This window comes from Vipera berus (assembly GCF_964194415.1).
Source record: "Vipera berus genome assembly, chromosome: 2".
In the NCBI taxonomy this organism is placed as follows: Eukaryota; Metazoa; Chordata; class Lepidosauria; order Squamata; family Viperidae; genus Vipera; species Vipera berus.
Window position 1 is genome coordinate 221,916,684 of NC_138203.1, and position 8,641 is coordinate 221,925,324.

Consider the following 8,641-nt stretch of genomic DNA (forward strand, 5'->3'; position numbering starts at 1 on the left):
ATCTCTATGTTTTGAATAGAAATCTAAAAGTATGATTGATTGGGTTGTTTGTGATGAAGGATTGAGAGAGTTGTTGAATGATACAAGAAATGATAAGAGTCTGGATGTTGGAAAGACTATTTTCAGTACTGCTAAGAATCTATCTTAGGAAAAAATGGGCATGGAAGAAAAGAAAATATGAAGGAAATGAGAGTGAAAATAACTGCAGGAAGTGAAAGTGCAAGCCCTATATGAAAAGGCAGACTGGTCTCCCAACAGAAGGAACAGAATATGGATATAACAAAATGGGCTGAGGAAACTGCTGAGTGAAAAGAATTACGGTATGTTACAGAGTGTAGGGAAGTGTGTGGTGTGGGAAGTAAAATGATGAAATGAAGGGAACCGTGAATGGTTAAAAAAAACAAAGAGGATGGGAGAAGGTTACCATACAATATAGAGAGAGAAAAAGGTAGTTTCAATGAATACAATAAAAGATAGCAAGAATTGGTTAAAAATTAAAGAAGGCAGACAAAATACAAGGTGGTTTTGAGGGAAATAAAATATAGTTTGAAGCTTTCACCCTAATGAATGGAATTAACCACAAAAACAATAAAATTATTTGGAATGAAAAACTAAAGCAACCGCCATTTTGACTTTGCTGATACGTGGATATATAAGCTTTCCTGCATAAACCAGATAGGAAACATGACTAGATGAGCTAAGATGAGCATACTTTATTATAAGGCTACATTAGCAGAATCTTTCAAGTCTGAAGTACAAACTTTCTGCCATCACTTTTAACAGTCTGATCAATTAGAGAGGATTGTTCTTAAGTTTCTTTCTCTGCTTGTTAAGCGTCTTCCTCATTGGTCTGATCCTTCTCTAGGCAACATCTCTTTCTCTCATCCCCCAGGGTCATCCACACATTCCATTGCAGGATAAAGCAAGGAAAGAAAGATCTGGTGAATGGTGTTAGAATAAATTAGGGTCAGCTTTCCCTTCCCTATCTAATCTCATGCATTAAATTTTTTGAGAGAAACTATTTCTTACGCCCTTTCGGTTCTTGTATTACATTACTTACCTTGAAAGAGAACCGGGTGATATGCAATTAAATGAGCGCATGAAAGTTATGTTAATTTTTTTCAACTCTACCAATACTTAATGACAGTGAGCATCTTACAAAAATAGTAGGTCATCAGCTAAGCAGCTGACAGAGACATTTCACACAGAGACCCAGACAAATGCAAGCATGCCAACACTCACTTTGTCTTCCTACCCTGCATAATACAGATGAGTAATATTAAACCATCTCTTCTTTCTAGACTGGGAGTCTACGTAGACTCCTAGTAGATCCTAAGTAGATGAGCACAATAAAAATGGAAAGATAGTACAGGATAAGGAAATGGAAAATGGAATCACTGGGGAGCAAAATGCCCAGCACAAGTAGGAATATGATCTTCAAAGAAATGGCCTGTGTAAAGGAATCAAACAATGAAGGAGAAATAAGGAGAGAAAGATCCTATGCTGGAAACAGATGAGGAGTAGATTTCTGTGCAGAAAGATGAAAAGAGACATGAATTTTCATCTAGCATAGAATATTATATGCTATGCTTAATCAACTTCTCATTTGCTGGGATATAGTGGTGCCATATTTCTATAGGTTTTCAAAGATATTTCTCTGTGGCTTGGCTTCAGTGGGAAGGACATTGCTAGAATAGTACAAGTGATAATCGTGCAGATATCAATCACCCTTGGCTCCAGACGGAGAGATGAGTTCTTCTGGCAGTGTACAGGCAACAGTGAAAGAAAATATACCCTGAGTTTATGGGAGTTCAGGATGGGAGACTGAAATGAAACGATTATGCTCAGATACATGGAGCTAGTCCTTCCCAGAATGAAAGTGAAGAACATCTGGTTGTCACAGACTGACAATATTTGCAACTTCCTGTACATGTCAACACTTTTAGACTATTTCAAGCAATTCCACCTTAGGGCAGTAAACTCTCCCACAGAGTTTCTGTTATAAGGTGAAAGAAAAATAATAATTGTGTGGGACAGAAGCTCATTCCCCTGGTGCGGTTTAAATGACTTGAGGAATGGGGGGTGGTTAGTTTTGTTCAGTGCTGGAAGGAAGAAGGGTAACTTGAAAACCTCTGGAGGATTCTCAGTCTCAGATTTGGTACCGTGCATCATTTGAGCAGCTGTACGGCTGAAGCACACTGCCCTCTAGCAATGTGTCTCTATATTTGGCAGATGGCATCAAGGAAAACCTATGGTTGCTAAATTAGCAGAATTTGGCAAGGTGCAGGACATTTCTGAGAGCTGTGAGGACCCATGTATCTTTTTACAAGCCTTATTTGTTTAAACCTGGAAGGAACCGTTTCCTTTTCAGCCTTTTGCTAGCTCTTCTTAAATGAACAGAGCCCACATGTATGCTGGCAGTTCACATATATGCTAAAGCCAGAACTGTTGGAATCTGTTATATTGATGAAATAGAGAGAGAAATTTATCCACTGTACAATACAAAGTAAAAGGGATGCGGTGGCTCAGTAGGTTAGGACGCTGAGCTTGTCGATCAGAAGGTCGGCAGTTTGGCGGGTCGAATCCCGAGTGCTGCGTAACAGAGTGAGCACCTATTACTCGTCCCAGCTTCTGCCAACCTAGCAGTTCGAAAGCACGTAAAATGCAAGTAGAAAAATAGGGATCAATACCGTGCGCCTTTGGCGTCTAGTCATGCCGGCCACATGACCACGAAGACGTCCTCAGACAAATGCTGGCTCTTCAGCTTTGAAACGGAGATGAGCACCGGCCCCTAGAGTTGGAAATGACTAGCACACATGTGCGGGGGAACCTTTACCTTTACCTTACAATACAAAGTATACTAATTGTGCGGTGCACGTAGCTAAACAGTGTCACAAGTAAGTGCAAGTGGTGGAATGGGTATTCCTTGATCCTAGTTCTGTCTGAATTGAACCATTTCCTTGCTCTCTGATTGGCTTCTCTCTCCTGGAAAAGTTTCTCACTTGACTAATTATTTTCAGAAGTACACTGTAACTTGAAGCATCACTGCCAGTGTTTCCTTCTTTGGCTTTGCTCTCCTCATATGCTTCTTGTTTCCTGTCATGTCTCCTAAATTGCAGAGGTGCTTTTTTTTCACGGAAGTTTTCTGCTGAACAGAGATATAAGATATTTACTTCCTTGGTAGACAGCTTGGTACTTTCCCATCAGCACTAGGTAGCATGATCAATAACAGGGAACTGTGGGAGTTGTAATACAAAAATATCTGCCCGGCTCCAGATTGCTTCCTCCTGCTTTAAATAAATATATATTCAGTTGCCTCCTAATCCAGAGGGTTGTATTAAAGTGCACAGTGTGAACATTAGAAAATATAATGCTTCATTACTAGCCAGGAGATACAGACTCAAAAGTTGTTTTTAAAAAACAAAAGAAAACAAAACCCTTAAAACATTCTGAGAACGGTGTGAAAATGTATAACACTGCTCCTTAAAGGATGATCCTAGGACCCCTGGAGGCCCTGAAGACCCTCAAAATTATTTTCCAGCTTATGTTGAAAAATAATATAATACAGATAATCCTTGATATACCACCAGGGTCACTTAACAGCTTTTGAAGTTACAACAGATCTCCCCTAAGCCAGTTATGACCCAGTTTTGAAGTTACAATGGCAGCACACACACACCCCCCACAGTCACATAATTGCTTTTGGTCACTTGGGAACCGGTTCAGCTTTACAGTTGTTAGCAACATCATGCAGTTGTGTGGCTCCACTTTGTGACTTTTTTGCGGGTTTCCATCATTTATTTTTGATTTTAGGCAAATTATGCCCATTGGGGAAAAGGGATTCACTTAACGACTGTGACGTTTGCTTAACAACTGCCACAAAAAAAATGTTAAAAACTTGGGTCTGGTCATGTGATGCCTTGACTTACAACTGCAGTGACTTACAAACATAATTCCAGGTTCAATTATGGTCATAAATCGAGGACCACCTGTACTGAAATCACATGAAACAATCATGAGAAGCACAATGGCAGTGGATATGCATCAATTTTAATTGATAATATGGCAAATAATGATAAATATAACCCATACAAACAAAAGCTCTTTTGGGGTCCTCCATAATTTGTAAAAGTGAGAAGGGATCCTGAGAGAAAGAAGTTTAAGGAACATTGATACAGAGCATGATATGTTGCGACATGTCACGTGACGTTGCGAGTTTGACACCCCTGATATAGAGGGATGGAGAACTGTTGACCTTTGCACGTGATCTATCCACACAGGCAAGGACGCACCACTACCAGAGGTGTGTGCATAGCAAATGGCATAACAAATGTCAAAGACAGACGATGAATTTCAAAGTTTTAAAAAAAATGAACATGAGAAATGAAGAAACTTCCTAGGTGCAGATGTGTGCCATTAATGCTTAATAACACATTACAGGCCATATTCAGATGCCAAAGATACTTTCCCTGAAAGGCAGGTGATCTCGGTATTTTCATACTTAGAAGTCAGAAACCAGACTCAAAAATATGAGAAAAAGGACAGAGCTATTGAGTTTGTGTTTAATAGAAAAGAGAAATAATCTAAAGTGAAGTTCCCAATGCCTTTAAGTATCAGAGTATTAAGAAGGTGAACAGTTTAGTGGCACGCATCTTTATTTCATGCGATTGCAGTTTGACTGAGATGAAAGAGACTGAAAAACTTTGCCACGTCTCTGGAGAAAGGTTTTGCTTGAGGCTGACGTAAATTTGCATCGAGAGGGATCACTGAAAGGCTGATTTTCAAAACAGGGGTAAGCAGAAACATTTTTCAGTAAATAAGCTTAGTTTTTAGAAGGTAAGCCATTCTGACTTTGACAAGTAAGTGAGGTAAATAACAGAGCTTTCAGACTTTATACTGACTTCAAGAATAGCTTAGTAGTGTTGCCACAAGAGTCCAGTCTCCCTTGAATACCCTTATCTAGTGCCAATTTACTGTTGACCATTAGTTGGCTAGATTTTTGCGTATAGGCTTCAAGTAATCTTTTATGATGCAACCTAACAAATGGTCCTGATTCTTTGCACCTAGCAAGCTGGTTATTTTTCATTTGCTTAGATTGAGTTGTTAGTTCACACTGGCAGTTTAATGGGTATGAGGGTTTTTAAAAAAAAGATTGCTTGCATTCCTAATGAAAAACAGGTTGAAAATCTTTAGTTACGGGCCACAGTACTTTCCGAAAACCAATGCAATCAAAAGTAAGCAGAACTCCGGCAGGATTTTTTTTTTAATTAAAAAGAAAAGCCCTCTCTCTAATTACTACACATTTCTGTTTTCCATCTACTAAGAAGCTGGAGTATATTGTCTGAAAAATCAAGAGAGATCTGGATAACAGCTGGATTTCATATTTTCAAAACTGGAGGGTGGAAGAGGGTCAACCATTGTTGTTCTTTCATGTTCCAGCAGACTTAGAGAGACTGCTAGGTACAATCTGAAACCATTACAACAGCAAGCAGTTCCCAATCTGAATGTCTGCAACTTCTTTCCAAACTATTATTAACCCTCCAACACGGTCATTTTACATCAGAGGTGGTGAGGTGGAGGCTGTCGTTACCAACTGCTTGGAGAAGAATTCTGCAGGTCCTGGAAGTCTGCCCACTGTTTTATGATCTTTCACTGGCCCAGGAAAGACATTATGTGGATCTTTTAATTAAGGATGTTACGTAAAACATAGTGATTTTTAATTTACAAGGCAGTGTGACTTAGGCCACTTTCAGGACCACTGTCTGGTGAACAAGCAGCCTGTACAAGTAGTCCTCGATTTATCACTGGGTTGCTTAGTGGCCAAAGTTACAATGGATCTGCCCAGAGGCACTTAGAACTTGGTTCCAAAATTCTGATGCCCCCCCCCAACACACGATTGCATTTCAGGCAGTCAGCAACTAACCCACATTTCAGGGTCCTGCAGTCACGTGATGATATTTCATGATGGTTTGTTTACAATGGAAAATTGGCATTTATTTCCAATTTTCAGCAAAACCGACTAGTGGGGGAACAACCGGTCCACTTAAAGACCATGACAGTTGTTTTACAGCTGTTGCTTTCACTTAGTGACTTGCAAAAAAAGGTAGTAAAATTGGATGCCATGGTACAACCTGCTTTAGGACCCATCACAACTTAATAATGTAATGGGCGAGGTCCATTACAGTCATAAGCTGAGGATTGCCTGTAAATAATATAGAACAGGGGTATCAACTTCACTGCGTCACGTGACGTGTCACAACGTAACATGACTTTTTTCTCCTTGCCGGAGCTGGGGTGGGTGCAGCTTCCGTGTGACACATCCGGCCTGCGGGCTGGCAGTTTGACACCCCTGATATAGAAGGCTTTAAAAGGTAGAACTTTTTTATGGTAAGATTTTGTTTAAATATGAACAAATCCACAACAAATTCCATTGATTATTATTCTACGTTGGGCTCAACTATGGAATATAGAGTAAAAGGCTGGTGAACACTTAATTTAAACATTTACTAGTTGAACTGGCAATTTAGAAGTTCTTTCTTTCTACTCGTTTTTCCATGGATCACTTTCAATACTGTAGCTATTTGACAGGTTTCAGCATGTTAATTATCATAGCACTTTTCCTCTAAAACACCCAATTTTCTCCAGGGCTGATATTAGCTCATGCTGAAGTTGTGTTATATTCCTCTGCCTGTTTCTTTCTTTTCTTCTGGGCTCTCTTCCTCTGTCTAACAATACAAGTCTTTTACCTTTATCTGCTTCCTAAATGCTTCCTTGGGGATTCTGGGGGCAAGCCCTGAACTAATTGAATTCAATTAGCGCTCCCTCCTCAATGACATGCTGTAACTGACTGCCTGGTGGACCTCACTCCTCATGGCTGCCCTTTGTCTCTTCGGCTTAACATGTCTTTTCTTTGCTCCTTTCATTTTGCTTCCAAGCACCTATGTCTGTTAGCATTGGAAAAATGAAACAAAAACAAACATACAGTTTAGCCGTGTTGGCAATGTGGGAAAATAAAATAAAATATAAAATAAAATCCAGCGCCTGATTTCTGCAATAGCATGTAATCCAGCACCATAGTCTGTGAATGTAGTAGGTTCCTTATGTGACTAATTGTTTCAGTAATCTAAATCAATAATCTACATAATTCACTAGGACAGAGTCTATGAATGTGTTCAATTATGTTGTGATACTATCCCTTTGGCAAGGAATTCAGAGTGGGGCACCTTGGTTTCCTCAAGCCACTCAGGCAAAGCTGAGACTCTAAGTGGTGTAAGATAACCTAACAGCTTCAGGTCTGGAGTGCTTGACATCCAACTTGTCTCCCCTACTTATTACTACACCATACGGGCTTTCCAAATTCTTACAAAATCTGGACTGAAGGTCAGAGAGAAAACCTATCTGTTATCCTGCCAAAATAAAATGCCTGTCATTTCTGAGAGGGAGGGTCAATAATTTTGGAGTTTTCTTGTGCGTTCCAGAACTTTCTTCAAAGCTCACCTTCCCCTGCTAGCCCCATAGGAAAGGGTAGTAAATCTATCTGGACAACGTAAAATTGGCTCATGTATTTCTTAATATGTGCCTTGTCTTTTAAATTTCATTTCTATTTGGAGCCTGGTAATTTAAATTTTGACATGGATATTTAATAAAGTATCTACAGTAATGGCACAAGATGGCTAATGATTATCTACTTGAAACAATAAGCATTGTTTCCCTTATATTCCCCCAAGGCAACATTAGGGTAATAAAGGATTTTGTAAAGTGTATTAAATTAACCATTTACACTGCTGGCATGAGACTGCATATTTATTCAGATGTAAGACGTATTTATTCTAGCCTGCTTACCCATGGTTATTGTAACTGTAGTTTACTCAACCCAATTTTTCTTGGTTCACCTAAAACCTCACAGTTTTGCACAATATAGTAGACTAAAATATGGTTGACCAGTTTGGGGTTCAATGTGTCACAAATGCGGCTTCTGAGGAATTTCATTCTAGGCAAGTAAGCCTAGGCTTGCATTAGGACCAGTTTATAAATGAAACAATAGAATCAAGTCAAAGAAGAACATTTTTCTGTGATTGTCAAATTTACTATAGCCATGTTTGTACAACATGTTTAACTAGGTCATTTAAAGAGCTAGTAGGTGCATGCGTACAACATACAATGCTTGGCTTGTGTTATCTTGGTCTAACTTTTTTCAGCTTTGAGTGTTATCCAAACCCAGCTGGTAAGGTTAACTTATGGTTCAATGTACCCAGTGAACCCATAATGGATTAATTCAGCCACTAAATTGTTTGTGTTCAACAGTTAATTTCTCCTTTCATTGCAGTATTAAGATGGCAACATGATAAAATGTTACATTGGTAAAAATATCTACAAAAATAGAGATGTTCTGACAAGTTCTAGATTCTGGGGGAAGTCTACATAACTGAAGCAGAACATCAGGCATTTGGTGGCTGACTCAGCTGAAAGTAATGTTTTCAAGCAACCTTATCATTGACAGGATTTATTGATATGAAATAGATAGGATTACAAGCATTTCAGCAGCTGAATTATTTCTCATTTAGCACCAATTTATCTTGAAATACATTCTGGTGGTGACTGGTTCAGATTCTTTCTAACACATTTGTTGGGAACTGATAAG